At 34.4% G+C, this 15919-nt stretch overlaps 1 long non-coding RNA gene across 7 annotated transcripts in view; it reads left to right on the forward strand.

Annotated features, from left to right (window-relative positions):
• The window catches only part of LOC309666933, a 331741-nt gene that overhangs the window by 19593 nt on the left and 296229 nt on the right, over window positions 1-15919 (forward strand). For 6 of the 7 annotated variants that reach the window (XR_014267364.1, XR_014267365.1, XR_014267366.1 and 3 more), the window contains one exon: window positions 2798-5429. This is a non-coding gene — a long non-coding RNA (uncharacterized lncRNA). The remainder of the gene's footprint in view (window positions 1-2797; window positions 5430-15919) is intronic. The other variant, XR_014267369.1, reaches the window with a different exon arrangement.

Consider the following 15919-nt stretch of genomic DNA (forward strand, 5'->3'; position numbering starts at 1 on the left):
GAGTATTAAGAATTGTTTTGGTCATATATGGCATTATATATGAAAATAAGTTGTTATCTTGTTTTGTTTACTAATGTATTTTAACAACTTAAAGGAATGCCTAATACATAATAAAGACTCAATAAGTATTTCATTTAAGGATTAAAATTATGCATCTCATATCTTTATGGAGATTTTAATTAGTCAGGGGTTGATTCTTCCATTTATATCTTATAGAATATTGGATAGTCTTCTAAAGTCTCACTGGACTTTTCCAACAACCGCAGGTAGATAAGACAGTTACTCTCATAGCTATTTTACAGAAGAGGAAACTAAGGCCCAGAAAAATCAAATTTCTCCTTTTATTTCACAAATTTATATATGTTTAGAATTATAAAGCTTTTAAATATCATCTGGTTTAAATTTTCTATGTTCCCAACAAAGCTTCTTATGCTTGAGTTCTTTTAATGGGGAAGAAGGTCTTGCCCCTTAAAATACTTCCACCCATCCTCTTCATTACACACAGCTTCCTGCTTTTATGTATGTGGAGTCATCTTCCATATGATAGGCTTTCAACGTCTGGAAAAAAAAATTGCCACGTGCCTTCTGAGGATTCTCTTGTCCTGACTAAACACTTTGGTTCCTTTAGCAATTCCTTGTGAGACATGGTTTTGAGACTGTTTAACTACTTATTCCCTTGCTTCTGCATATGCTTCAGTTAGTTTAGTCCTTTCAATAATTGTAGTCATGACTTAGAAGAACCTCTATTTATGAGTCCCAATTAAGTTCTACACGATTTGTCTGCACTGTTTCATTTAATCTTTGCAGTAACTCAGTTAAATTGTTTTAGTGAAAGACTCTTTGATTGCAGAAGCAAAAATCCATTTGAATTAACTTAAGGAAATTAAAGGGAAAAAAAAAAACCCTACATGGATTTCATTGGCATGGACTCTGAAATTCAGTGGGGACTTTTGAAAAGTGGGAAGTTGCCTGGGTGTGGAGCTACACGGTGAGAAGTTTCTGACAAGGAAAAAGGAGCAGAACTGGCCAAAGGATAAGGTGTTGGTTAAAAAGGCCTGGCAGAGTTTATACATAGAGCTGTCACATTTGCTTCATAGATAAAGGTTTGCTGGAAAATTGGAACTGTTTTTTTTTTGTTGTTTTGTTTTGTTTTTTTGGTGAGTAATTGACTACTCATGAATATAATGCCCTAACTGACCTTTTTACTAGCTTACTACAGCTAACTGGTTTACCCTGAAAATGTATAAATGTACATCCTGCCTGCAATTTTTTTTCATTTTTTTCTTCACTCTCTCAACATGCCCCATACCACTGGACCCTGAGAAATTTCACGGAGGTAGAAGTTCTCTGAATTTTTGTTGGACTTATTTCCCATCCTCTGATACGCAGTTGTTTTACCAATAAGTCTAAAGTAGCTGCTACTTCTTGATCACTAGGTCAGAACAACTTAATTGCAGTGATAGACCTTGAAGCAGAGAGATCACCCCTGGATTCCTGACCTGTGGGAACTATGATATAATACATGTTGTGTTAAGCCACTAAGTTTTTGGGTACTTTGCTATGAAGCATAGATAGACTTATATGACTTATATACTCCGTCTTTTAGTTAACGTTATATACAGAATCGGATAGGTTCAGTTCATTCTATAGGTCAGTTTTCTACCTTAAGGAAGTCAATTTTAAGTGATGAGTGGAAAATGTGGTATATGGGAAAGATGACTACTTAGTTAATATTCCAAACTGGAGAACTTTTGAGAATAAAAGCTGGCATGGTTAATAATTAATAAGCATAAGTAGAACCCTTCTAGGTAGATGGAGAGAGAGGGTCACCCCACTCATAAGACAGTAACTTCCTGGGCCTATGGAAAAGGTTGGCTAAGGCAGAAGAGAAAGTTGAATATGGTAGGCAAGTGTTTCACCTATTTGACTCATGGGCATTATTTTCCCTATTACATAACTGGGAAACTGAGGCTCAGGCAAATCATCTTTTAAGTGGCAGTAGTTCATGTTAAAACTGATGGATCTGAGATTCAAATCCAGATCTGTGTCATTCTTGAGCTTGTTGTGCTTTCTATTATACTTAGTCATTGCATCTCTGTGGAACCCAATGTACTGCTCTAGTGTGGTCAGAAAGCCAGGGCAGAAGTATCATCATTTTTGTTCTGGATTCTTCTAGCACCATTCTTATTCAGTTCTCAACTTTGGGTGCACATTGGACTCAGTTGGGGAACTTTGTAAATACCAAATGCCTACTCTTCTTCTCAAAACTAGCATATCAGAATCTTTTGCAGTGGGATCAGGCATCAGTTTAAAATCTTGTCAGATAATTCCACTTTGTAGCCATTCTTGAGATGAGAGAGCCTTATGTGGGCTGGTAGATGGGGAATTGGCATGAAGACTTTGGATTGGGAAGGATGATGGAGGGTTTTTAAGGTCAAATTTTCTTATATAACAACTTTCCCTCTGATTTCCAAGAGAGGAGTGGAGATCTGTATTTTAAGCAAGTGTCTCAATTCTTAGGCAAGTTTGGGACCTGCTGATCAAATCCATCTTCAAAAAAGGGCTGTTGTATTTAGTTATAATAATAATGCCTCATTTCTTTATTAAAGTACATTATACTCACTTAGGATTGACATTTAGATTTCAGGTTTACCTTCTGATGCCCAGAAAAAAAGATGAAAAAAATGAAAAACCATTTCTGAAAACTTATAAGTGGGTATGGCTGTTCACTGTTTCTACTAGTGTAGATATCTCTTTGACACTGAGAATGAAAAATGGAGATCTAATGGTTTCTCAGGTATTACAAAAGTATCAGATGTTAACGAGTCCACTGCCTTGCTGCCTTTTCTGTATTAGGAAGACTCAATGATATCAAATATTTGTAAGTAGTCTGTTTAAATTACCTTTACATTGAAGAAGGGGAGTTTCTTACTTTAACCTTATTCAGCTTTTTTCATCCAGAAAGAGAATAAAATGCTTTTTAAAAAAAGTGTACTGCTTTTTCTATGAGAATGGCAACATCCACAGCCTCTTGAATTTTACCTTAGATAAAGAGATAGGCATAGGCATATGATTTAAGACAGGAAGTAGAAAATAAATTGTTCAGTTAAAACTACTGTGGGAATTTTTGGGTGAAAGTAATCACCAGAGCTGGAACTTAGCCAGGACAACAGTTAATGCTCCTACCCATAATGAAGAAGGAAAATGGGAAATGAGTCTATCCCCACCTTCACCCCTTGTGTCAGAATGTATTACCTTTATGTTCTTGTTCCTATGTACAACTCAGATAGGAGAGAAATTTATTACTAGATTTATAGAAAAAGACATGTGGCTAGTTTGTACCTCATAATTCAAAATCCATAGAAGCCAGCAAAAATCCCCAAACAGAAATTTCTCCCCTGTCACAGTGTTTAAATGGTGTACAATATGTGAGCTGATAGCCATCAGTCAGGCTTCATGTGTTAGGGCAACCATCAGGCACAAAAAATATTATATTCAGGATTTATAGGAAACAGAATACATGTTTTTTTTCACTATCAGAGACATAGAGATTACAAATATAAAATCATTATGGCAAGCATAATAATCATTATTTGATCACTGAAGTATTTTTATCTTTTTCTCTTCCTCTATCCTAACATTTCTGTCATTTGTCTTGCAACTATATTTTAATTTTTAAGTTATTATACAGTAAAATTGACTTTTTTTTGTTCTATGAATTTTAACACATGTATAGATTCATGTCATCACCACCACCTCTATCACAACGTGGAACAGCTCTTTACTGCCAAAACTCCCTTGTGTATCAAAAAGTCATGTGCTCCCAACACCCCAAATGCCTGACAACCATTAATCTCTTTTCCATCATTTTAGTTGAGTCTTTGCAAGAATGTCGTATAAAAAGAATTTGAAAGTATGTAACATTTTGAGACTGGCTTGTTTCAAAGTTTTGGAAATTATGAAAATAGCTGCTATAAACATTTATGTACCCAGGAATGGCACTACTGGGTCATCAAGTAAGTGTATGCTTACTTTTGTAAAAAACTATGAAACCGTTTTTCATAGTAGCTATACCACTTTGCATTCCCACCAGCAAGGTAAGAGAGCTCCAGTTTCTCTGCATCCTTGCCAGAGCTTGGTATTACCAGTGCTGTTCGTTTTTTTTGTTTTTTTTTTTAGCCATTCTAATAGTGTGTAGTGATATATCATCATGGCTTTAATTTTCATTTCCTTAATGGCTAATGATATTGAACATCTTTTCATGTGCTTTTATACCATCCTTATATCCTCTTTGGTGAAGGGTCTGTTCAAGATTTTTACCCATTTTTAAATTAGTTTGTTTTCTTACTTTGGAGTTTGAAAGTTCTTTTATCTAAACATAAGTCCTTTGTTGGTTATGTGATTTGCAAATATTTTCCCCAGTCTATAGCTTGTCTTTTCATTCTCTTAACAGTCCCTCTTAATTTCAACGCAGTATAATTTATTATTATATAAGAACTCATGGCCTAACTTCAGATCATGAACATTTTCTCCCATGTTTTCTTTTAAAAGTTTTACCTTTTATATTTAGAGTTAAGATCTATTTTGTGTTAATTTTTGTATATAATAATTTTCATGAAGTTTAAGTCAGTGTTCATTTTTTTTTCACACAGTTATCCAGTTGTTCCAGCATCGTTTGTTGAAAAGTCTATTCATTCTGTCTGTACAGAATTACTTCTTCACACTTGTGAAAAATCTATTTGCCATATCTGTATGGGTCAATTTCTGGACTTTCTGAAGTGTTCTATTGGTCTATGTTTATATCCCTTTGCCAGTACCATACCATCTTGATTACAGCAACACCGTGGTAACTTTAAAATTAGGTTGTTTGATTTCTTCAACTTTAGTTTTCTTTTCAAAATTATTTTAGCTATTCTAGTTCCTTTTATTTTCCAAATATATTTAAGATCACCTTGTCCATAGCTACAAAAATTTTTATGATACATTTTTGTATTGAGGTATAGTTGATCTATAATATTATGTTTCAAGTATACAGCATAGTGATTCACAATCTTTAAAGATCATACTCCATTTATAGTTATTATAAAATATTGGCTATATTCTCTACACTGTACAATATATCCTTTATGCTTGGTAGTTTTTACCTCTTAAACCCCTATCTCTATGTTGCCCCTTCCCCTTCCCTCTCCCCACTGGTAACTACTGGTTTGTTTTCTATATCTGTGAGTCTGTTTCTTTTTGTTATATTCACTAGTTTATTTTTTAGATTCCACATATAAGTGATATCATACAGTATTTGTGTTTTTCTGTCTGATTTATTTCACTAAGAATAATACCCTCCAAGTCCATCTATGTTGTCACAAATGAAGAGGTAAATATGGGATTTGAACCATGCAGTCTGTCTCCTGGCCCTGTGCACCTAGCTAAGTGTAAGTCAATCATTTCTACCAAAGCCACAGGGCTGACTTATGATATTTTGTTTGAAATTGCATTAAATCTGTAGGTTCATTTGAGGAGATTTAGCACCTTTACTATGTTGAATTTTCTAATTAAAATGATATGTCTCTCTGTTTATTTACTTCTTCTTTAATGTCTTTCTTTAGAGTTTGTATTTTTTTTTATTACACAGATCCTGTGCATGTTTTGTTTGATTTATACATAAGTACTTTATTTTTTGTAAATGTAATTCTTTTTTAAAACTTTGGTTTCCAATTGTACATTGCTAGTATGTGGAAATATGGTTGATTTTGTGTGTTAATTTATATCCTGCAAACTTGATAAACTGACTTAGTTCTAGAATTTTTTTGCAGATTCTTTCAGGTTTTTACATAAATAATCATATCATATATAAATATGGACAGGTTTATTTCTTTTTTTAAAAAAATTTATTTATTTATGGCTGCGTTGGGTCTTCGCTGCTGTGTGCGGGTTTTCTCTAGTTGCGGTAAGCGGGGGCTACACTTTGTTGTGGTGCATGTGCTTCTCATTGCAGTGGCTCCTCTTGTTGCGGAGCATGGGTTCTAGGAGTGCGGGCTTCAACAGTTGTGGCACATGGGCTCAGTAATTGTGGCTCTCGGGCTCTAGAGTGCGGGCTCGGTAGTAGTGGGGTACAGGCTTAGTTGCTCTGCGGCATGTGGGATCTTCCTGGACCAGGGCTCAAACCCGTTTCCCCTGCATTGGTAGGCGGTTCTTAACCACTGCGCCACCAGGGAAGTCCAGACAGGTTTATTTCTTCATTTCGTATACATATCCATTTTATTTTTCTTGACTTACTGTACTGACTAGAATTTCCAATACCACATTGAACAACAGTGGTGAAAGTAGACATCCTTGTCCTATTTCCAATCATTGAAAATACATGTAGTCTTTCACCATTAAGTATGATATTTGTTATAGTTTTTTTGTAGATGCTTTTTATAAGGTTGGGGAAGTTTCTTCTATTCCTAGTTTGCTCAGAGTTCTTTTAAAAAAATCATAAGTGGACGGGACTTTCCTGGAGGTCCAGTAGTTAAGACTCTGTGCTTCCAATGTACGGGACATGGGTTTGATCCCTGGTCGGGAAACTAAGATCCCACGTGCAGTGCAGCGTGGCCAAAAAATTAAAAAAAAAATCATAAGTGGATATTGAATTTTTCAGATAATTTTACTGCATAAATAGATATGACCATGTAGTTTTTCTTCCTACATTACTAGGAAAAACTCACTTAGTCATGATTTTTATATTTATACATACATATATATGTATATATATAAATATTAACAAGTTGAATAAAAACATATATACTTAGGCAATATCTGTCTAATTGGTTTTGTTGGACATTTCCATTTTATGTAATTTTAATATGTTTGGTTTTAGTTCTATCATTTTTTCTGTTTTTTTTTCCTTGTTTTTCTTTCTTTTTTAATTCCCCTTCCTGCCTCCTGTGGGTTATTTGAACGTTTTTTAATGTTGCATTTTAATTTTGCCATTGTATTTTTGACTGTATACCTTTGTATTTTTTAATGGTTGCTGTAGGGCTTATAACATGAATACTTAACATTTGACTTACTTAGAATAAATTATCTACCACTGCAAGTGGAATGTCAATTTTTTACTATTGTGTAGCTTTCTTTAACCACCTCTCTCCTTTGTGCTTTAGGCATCTCATGTATTACATATACATAAATTGAAATTCTCATCAATGTTATAATTTTTGCTTTCAACTGTCAAACATATTTTAAAGAGCCTAATAGAAGAGGAGTGATCTATTATATTTACTCAGATATTTACTATTTCTGTTGCTTGTCTTTATTCTTGATTTTTCCAAGTTTACTTCTGGTAATATTTCTCTTTGACTAAAAAACTTCATTTAGCAATTCTTCTAAAATAGGTATGTTGGTTATAAATTCTCTTAACTTAATTTCACCTGAGAATGACTTTCTTTTAGCTTCATTCTTGAAGGATATTTTGGCTGGCTATAGAATAATGGGTTGAAAATTCTTTTCTTCAAGTACCTTCTTCTTTCTGGTTTCCATGTTTTCTGATGAGAAATCTGCAGTCATTTGAATTCTTTCCCTGTAGGACATGTGCCATTTCCTTTGGCTGCTATAAAGATTTTTTCTTTTTGTTCTTAGTTTTCAGACATTCGGTTATGATGTGTTTATACGTGAATTTCTTTGTGTTAATCCCATTTGGGCTTTGATTAGATTCTTGAATCTGTAGGTTCTTGTCTTCCATCTAATTTGGGACATTTTCAATCATTATTCAAAATATTTTTCAGCACCACATTCTTCCTTCTCTCCTTCTAGGACTCTGAACACACAAATATTAGACATTTTGTTATTGTCCCAAGGCTCTTGGGGCTGTATTTATTTATTTTTAATGTATTTTCTTGCTTGTGTTCAGATTTGACAGTTTCCATGGATCTTTCTTTAAGTTCACTGACTCTTCTGTAATCTCCATTTAAATTTTAAGCCTATCCAGTGAGCTTTTAATTTCTATTATATATATTTCAGTTATAAAATTACTATTTCTTCTTTTTAGTATCTATTTCTTTGGTGTTTCTTTATATTTTTCCACTCATTTTAAGTTTCAAGAATGTTCACAGTTGCCTGTTGAAATGTTTTTATAATAGATGCTTTTAGGTCTTTGTCAAATAAGTCCAACATCTTGTCGTCTCTGCATTAGCATTAGTTGATTGTCTTTTTCTATGTGAGGTGAGATTTTTTTGGTTCTTAATATGCCAAGTAATTTAGGATTGCTATCTGGACATTTTAAATATTATGTTACAAATTTCTGAATCTTGTTGTAAATCCTATATGACATGTTGGTAATTTTATTTTAGCAGACAATCAACCTAGTTAGGTTCAGAGCACAAGTTCCAACACACCTTCTGTGTGCTGTGGTTCCATTGTCAGTTCAGTTCTCAAAGCCTGTTCAGTGCTATTCAAATTTAAACCTTGTGTGCATCACCCAGTTGTTAGGGACCAGGATGGCAATCTGTAAGTTAGCTCACTTCATAAATTCTTTGGACCGGTGATCAGATCTACATTATGCAGCTTGAGGGTGAGCCCATGGAGTTCAAAAACAACTTTAAGGGCTTGTTTTCCTGAGTTGCTCTCTCTCTCTCTCTGCAATCTCTCCAGTACTTACCAGTTTTCTGAGGCTCCCTTTTTCAGTCTTAGTAAAGTAATGCTTTATAACCATGCTTTGCTACTTGCTTCCAGGACTGCACTCACATCTGGAGAACAGAGAGGCAAAAGCAATGGGTCATGTGACCTACCTTCATGGGATTACAGTTCTACCAATCAGAAAGATAGGTTCCCTCTTCAGATTTTTGTGCTTCCTGCAGGGTCCAGTTCCCACTGCTGCTGCCACCTCACCACAGGATTGCTTTTGGGCTAAGGTGTGAGAGACTAGAGAAAAAGACAAAAAGGCATTTCCACACTCTGTGTTTTAGGAGTTCCCTTTATAATTCTTGAGTCAGAGCTAGAGTGCTCCTTCCTGAGTGCTCTCTATCTGCACCCCAATACTCCTTTCTGTTTTGAACATCATTGAGATGAGATTGAAGGGGAAAAAATGGAAAACTTATCACTGATTCTGGTCTTCTTTCCTTATCTATATGCTACTATTTACTTTTCAGAGACATAAAATAGCTGTTCCATGCATTCTGTCCAGGTTTTACAGCTGCATTCAGTAGGAGAGACAGAGTAGGATGTGCTTACCCTGCACTGGAACTTCGTCTCTCAACTCTTATTTTAAAATTCTTAGTCAAAAGTAAATAATTATCTTAGTTCTTGCCTTACAATCCAATTGAAATTGATCAACCTAGCTCTAGATCTTTATATATATACACACAAAGTATAAAGAAACTGTTCATATTTACTTGTTTCAAAAAGGCATTGAGAACAGTTTTGAAGTGGTTTAAATCATCAATATGTAGTTCAGTCATATGCAGTTCAGTCTTACATAGTCAGTAATCCATTAATTATTATGGAGTGAAGAGAATAAAAATGATGACAGACTAATTTCAACAAAACCTTTATGGAGTATTTTGTGTTCAGGAAGATACAATATAATACCAAAGAAATAAAGGTGTATTTATAAATATGTTTAATAATAACTATGCCTGTTGTGCTTAAAATGCTTAAAATATGTTGGCAAAATGGCACAAATGCATAAAAGTTTAATTCTTCAATACAACTTCTTATTAAACTTGGCTCCTGGTTTCACATGTGTATTAAATGAGTGGTACAGACAGTATGTTCTATGAATTCTGAGGTAAGAGAGCTTGTTGTGCATTGCTAGGAACAGGAGAGGCTTTCTACAGAAATGATGTGAGCCTGTGGGAAGGGAGAATGTGGATGAGAGAGAAAGAAGGACCCAGACTTTACTACCACAGAGGAATGAAGACCCACGAGAAGTTCCACATATGCTCCAATTATAAGTCCAGACCTTTGCCTTGGGCCCCTCTGTCAGTGTGTCTGCCAGGACCACTTTGTTATGAACCGAGTGGGACTCTTCATTTTATTATCCAGCATATCCAAAGTATTGAATTCCTAAAACATGGTCCATGTTTACCCTAATATCAGGCAAAAATCAACAAAACTGAACATTTGCACCAAAGTAACAACTTTTTCATTGTAATGCTAGGCTCAATGAATTTTATTAAAGTACCAATGAGTTTTAAAACCTCTAATGAAAAGTAGTTTTCACGAGTAATTAGTGACTTTAATAAAATTTTTGTAGGATAGAGAATTATTGTGCTAATTATACAGGAAGAACGTTATTAATAGTCATCAAATTTGGTTATGTAAAGTTTCAACATTCATTAAAAATAGTAACAACAATAACAACACAGTAGCTATTTAGATTACTCTGTCAAAACCCACCACATGCCTTGTTTATTTAAATATGCAGTACTAAGTGGTTTCATGATGCTAAAAGAAATGAAAACAATACATGACACTACCAAGTTATACTCTATCTCTCTCTTCTCACTAGATTTTCTGGGTCCACTGCTGAGGTTAAAGAATGCGCACCATTTCAATGTTAATTAAACATATTTTAATTGCTTATATCATGCTTATATTTTTAGATATGCCTTAGTCTGAATATATATTTGGCTGCATGTACCAGAGGCCTAATATAAGAGTATCTTGGAGAAGGTGGGACTTTCTTTTCTTTTTCACGAAACTACCTGGCTAGTATGGTGCTCTGCTTCATGAAGATGCCAAGGAAGTAGGCTCCTTCTCCCTGTTGCTCCCCTAAATGGTGTCAACAGGACTTATCCCTCAGATCTTCTTTTTCTGTGTGTTGCCATCATCCTCGCCCGATAGTAGGATGATTATAGTAGAATATCTAAGCCTCCTACTTCACATAAATAAGCCACTGGAAAAAAGAAATCTCTCTTACCAGAGCCCCAGGAAAAATGAATTTACTCTGTGTCCTTCTCTGACCTACTCACTTTAGCCAAAGGCTGAGATAGACTAACTAACTTAGACCAATTAGGGCCCCAAGGGTAGAGTCAACTTTAGTTAAACCACATTGTCAGGGAGCTGGAGAGGAGTAAATTCTTTAATAGAAACTTACAATATTATTGCTGGAAGGAAGGAGAATTTGACACTGGAGAGGTAAACAACATATTTTCACTAAAGAATATTATTGTGCGTGATATACATACCAAAACCGCTATAGCTAAAATTTAAATATCTCAACCTCTACTATCAGAGGGTAATTGTTTGCCTCCTTTATTAAAATTAATTAATTTAATGTATTTTTGGCTGTGTCGGGTCTTTTAGTTGCAGCGTGCAGGCTCTTCGTGTGGCCCACGGCCTTCTCTAGCTGTGGCATGTGGGTATTTTTTTTCTCTCTCTAATTGAGGTGCGCAAGCTCAGTAGTTGTGGGTGCGGGCTTAGGTGTCCCACGGCACGTGGGATCTTAGTTCCCTGACCAGGGATTGAACTTGTATCCCCTACATTGAAAGGTGGATCCTTTACCACTAGACCACCAGGGAAGTCCCTGCCTCGTTTTTAAGTGAAAGAAATGTCAGCTACTTCATCACAAAGGCCAAGATGGAAAAATCACCTTGAAATCACTGATATAGCCTTTGAAAGAGTAGAGTAAAAGTGTGGAGTCCAAAAAAGTAGAAATTACATCTTGAAATCATTTGGGGAACTCCCAGGACCAACTATAGGTTGATCAGTACTAATTATTCAAAGGAAGGGTGGGGGTGTGGTATAAGAATATCTTCTGTATTTCAAAGATTTAAGTTTTCTTATCCTTGGAGGTGAAATGGGTGGAAATTGATATGATCTGTAACCATATGGAGACAGATACTATAATCAGTTTTGATGTTTTCCTAGGAAAAGTCTTCTCAGGGAAGTAATTGGGAACTGAAAAAGCTAATCAGGAAGAGTTGGGACCTTGGGAGCCCAAGTATGTAACAATTTTGGCTGGTCTTAAGTACATTTAATCATCTCCCAAAGAATTTCCAAAGCTTGAGCAGGGAATAGTAAGGTTTATTCTACAAAACACTATTGTCTATCTGCCTGTATAGAATGAGTCTTTAAAACAGACACTCTGTAGCAGTAAAACTAACTAGATTCAGTTCTTTCTGCTTGTTCCATAGGAACTGTCCCAACTTTTCAAAATATGTTAGTTAGGTATATAGAGTAGGGTTCTTTGGATGTTCCTTTACTGAGGGGAGATTTAGCAGCAATGAACTTCTATACCTGTTTAGACTATCCCAAGGAAGAAAGAGGATGGAATAACAGATGCCAGAATTGTGATTGTAAGGACAAACATCATATTTACCTTTATTTAAACTTACCTGATACAATTTTAGTAAACATATTTATTGATATGCTTAGTTTATCAAGAGTAAGACACAGAACAAAGTATGTCACTATTAGGAGACATGACCCTCATTAACCCTCATATGCTTTTCAAATTTGTTAGTTTGGGTGCTAACAGATCCAGTTATATATAGTGTATTCTTCTCTCACTCATTCTCAGTAGACTGTGAAATCTACATTTTTCTCCCCCCCGAACTTTCCAATTTTTTCTTCTTAGAAAAAAACTCCCGCAAAACTCTAAAACACTTATTGTGTGTTCAGCTCTCAGTGGTTGGGGATTCACTAGTGGAAAGGTATAATGAGACCCCTGGGAAAATAGCAGCTTCAGTGAACTTCCCTAGTCTATCTCACTCCTAGTTGCATTTCTACTTGAGTACAGAAATCAGGAAGGGCAAGCTGCTCGATGATTATTAAGGCTGGGGAAAAGGAACCCAGAATGAACCCAGAATGAAAAATTGCACATGAACTCTTAAAGTTCTGCCCAGTTATAACACATATTACTGCTACTTATCTATTATTGGCCAAAGAGAGTCACAAGGTACATTGTAAGGGTAGGAAAATTTAATCATACCATGTGCTTAGAAGGAGAAGAGCACTGAATATTTATGAAGAGTCCTAATTACTTCCATAAACCCCAAAGGACTTATAAACTAAATAATGTGATTTTTAAATTTAAAAATTAAAAAATGTTTTGAAAAATAATGTGCTTACTGCTGAACTGATTGAGTGCTTAGAAAAATCCAGTAGAAGATGTATCTTACCACAAAGAATTGGAAATAGTTAATGAAAATATAAGATACGATAAAGAATTAATTTCCAAAATATATAAACTGCTGATACAGCTCAATATCAAAAAAAGAAAAAAACTCAATTAAAAAATGGTCAGAAGACCTAAATAGACATTTCTCCAAGGAAAGTGTACAGAATGGCCAACAGGCACATGAAAAGATCTCAGCATTGCTAATTATTAGAGAAATGCAAATCAAAACTACAATGAGCTATCCTCACACAGGTCAGAATGGCCATCCTCAAAAGGTCTACAAATAATAAATGCTGGAAAGGAAACCCTCCTACACTGTTGGTGGGAATGTAAAGTGGTACAACCACCATGGAGAACAAGATGAAGGTTCCTTAAAAAACTAAAAATAGAGCTACCATGTGATCTAGCAATCCCACTCCTGGGCATACATCTGGAAAAGATGAAAACTCTAACTCAAAAAGATACATGCACCCCAGTGTTCATAACAGCACTATTTACAATTGCCAAGACATGGAAGCAACCTAAGTGTCCAATGACAGATGAATAGATAAAGAAGATGTGGTGTATATATATATATATATATATATATATATATATATATATATATATATATATATACATACACACACACACAATGGAATCTTACTCAGCCATGAAAAAGAATGAAATAATTCCATTTGCAGCAGCATGGATGAGCATAGAGATTATCGTAATAAGTGAAGTAAGTCAGACAGAGAAAGAAAAATATCGTATGATATCACTTATATGTGGAATCTAAAAAAATGGTACAAATGAACTTATTTACAAAACAGAAACAGACTCACAGACTTTGAAAACAAACTTTTGGATACTAAAGGGGATAGCAGGGGGAGGGATAAATTAGAAGTTTGGGATTAACATATACACACTACTATATATGAAATACATAAACAACAAGGACCTACTGTATAGCACAGGGAACTATACTCAATATCTTGTAATAACCTATAATGGAAAAGAATCTGAAAAAGAATATATATGTGTATGTGTATACATATACATATATATATCTGAATCACTTTGCTGTATACCTGAAACTATCACATTTTAAATCAGCTGTACTTCAATAAAAATAAAATTTTAAAAATTTAAAAAGATGAGTTTCACAAATAGAAATATGAACAGATACTGAATTTATAATCATACAAGTAATGGAGCTAGTTTCTTGATCAAAGGAAGAGCTTAAGTTTATAAATTAAAAGGACTCACTTATTTTCATGAAGAATTAATTCCAAAATTCAGTGATAAATAATAGAAATGCCTCCCCATACACTGAAACATCTCTTGGTATAATTTCAGAATTCCAAGGAAAGCTTGATAAGGCAAGTGTAAACAAAAAGAAAGTAAGCATACCAATATTAATACTGTGACTTTGATAGAAAAACACTAAGTGGCATATTAATGAAGCTAAATATATAAACATGAAGAAATTATGAGTAATGTATGGTTATTGCAAATAAACAAACCTCACATTATATTCAGGCTTTGAAAACTTAAGAAGTACTTTTATTTAGCAAGCTTGTTATAACCATTGAATAAAATGACTTCTCAAATCACAAGAAGATATACTAAAATTAGTAAACATAATTAACACAATTTAATTTGAATATTAATGGTTTAGATTTATAATAATTTCAAAATTTGTATGGAAGAATTAAGCAAAATTAAGGGGGCAGAGAAACTTCATCAAAGGGTTACACTTGCTGTAAAATCACTGTAAGGAAAGAGTAATCGTGTTGGTATAGCAACAGAACAAAAGACAGGTAGAAGAGAATAAACCCAGGGGAAAAAACTAGCATATATAAGGATTTAGTGGACATTTTAATTTAGAAGGAGAAAAACAATTGTGTTAGATGGCTAGTAGTGTCCTAACCTTTTTCCCTCCTATTCCATGTTAATAGAGTTTTACCTGGGCAGGGTACATGACCCACCAGCTAAAGATCACATTTTTCAAGCTCCCTTGCATCTAGGCATGGTCATGTGACTAAACACTGCCCAAAGGGAAAAGGAAAGAAAATGGAAATGAGGCGGTGGAATGTGTCATTTCTGGATCTTGTCTTTATGATTGGGTATGTGTTCTCATATTCCCTTTTGCCTTCTTGTTATCTGGGAGCTGATGACTCAGAGATGAATGCTATGTGATGAGGGTGATATACCTGAATTAAATGGAAAGTTTGTCTCTGCTTCTATAGTTTAGCTTGTCCTTGAACTAGAACAATAGTTCGTTTAATAAATGGTGCAGACTTTTTATCTGGAAGATAACTGAGATACACACTTTATAATAGGTAAAATAAATTTTGGTTATATTAAAATCTAAGTGTCTAATGTAAACCAAAAAAGCTATAGAAAGCTTGGAAAATATTTGAATAACCTCAGGGAGGTGAGATAGAGTAAGAGACTCTCTCTTAAGCTATTTAAGAGACCCAGAAGTCATAAAAGAAAAGATTTATGTTTAACTACATACACATTAAACAATTAAAAAACAACAATGACAAAGGATAGCACAAACAAAATAAAAAGCTACTTGTGAAAAATATTAACAAATACAGGGAAAATTAACATGTCTAAAATCAAAAGCTAGTTCTTTGAAATTATCAGTAAAATTGGTAAAACTCTAGCTAGGCTAACTAAGAAAACAAGAGAAAGTTATAGAGTAATAATATCAGAAATGAAAGAGGGATTATCACTACTGATCTGAGGGACATTAAAAGAATAATAAAGCAATATTGTGAACAATGGTATGCCCACAAATTGATAACTTAGATGAAATGGACCAGTTCCTTG

The sequence above is a fragment of the Balaenoptera physalus genome (genome assembly GCF_965194825.1).
Source record: "Balaenoptera physalus genome assembly, chromosome: 9".
In the NCBI taxonomy this organism is placed as follows: Eukaryota; Metazoa; Chordata; class Mammalia; order Artiodactyla; family Balaenopteridae; genus Balaenoptera; species Balaenoptera physalus.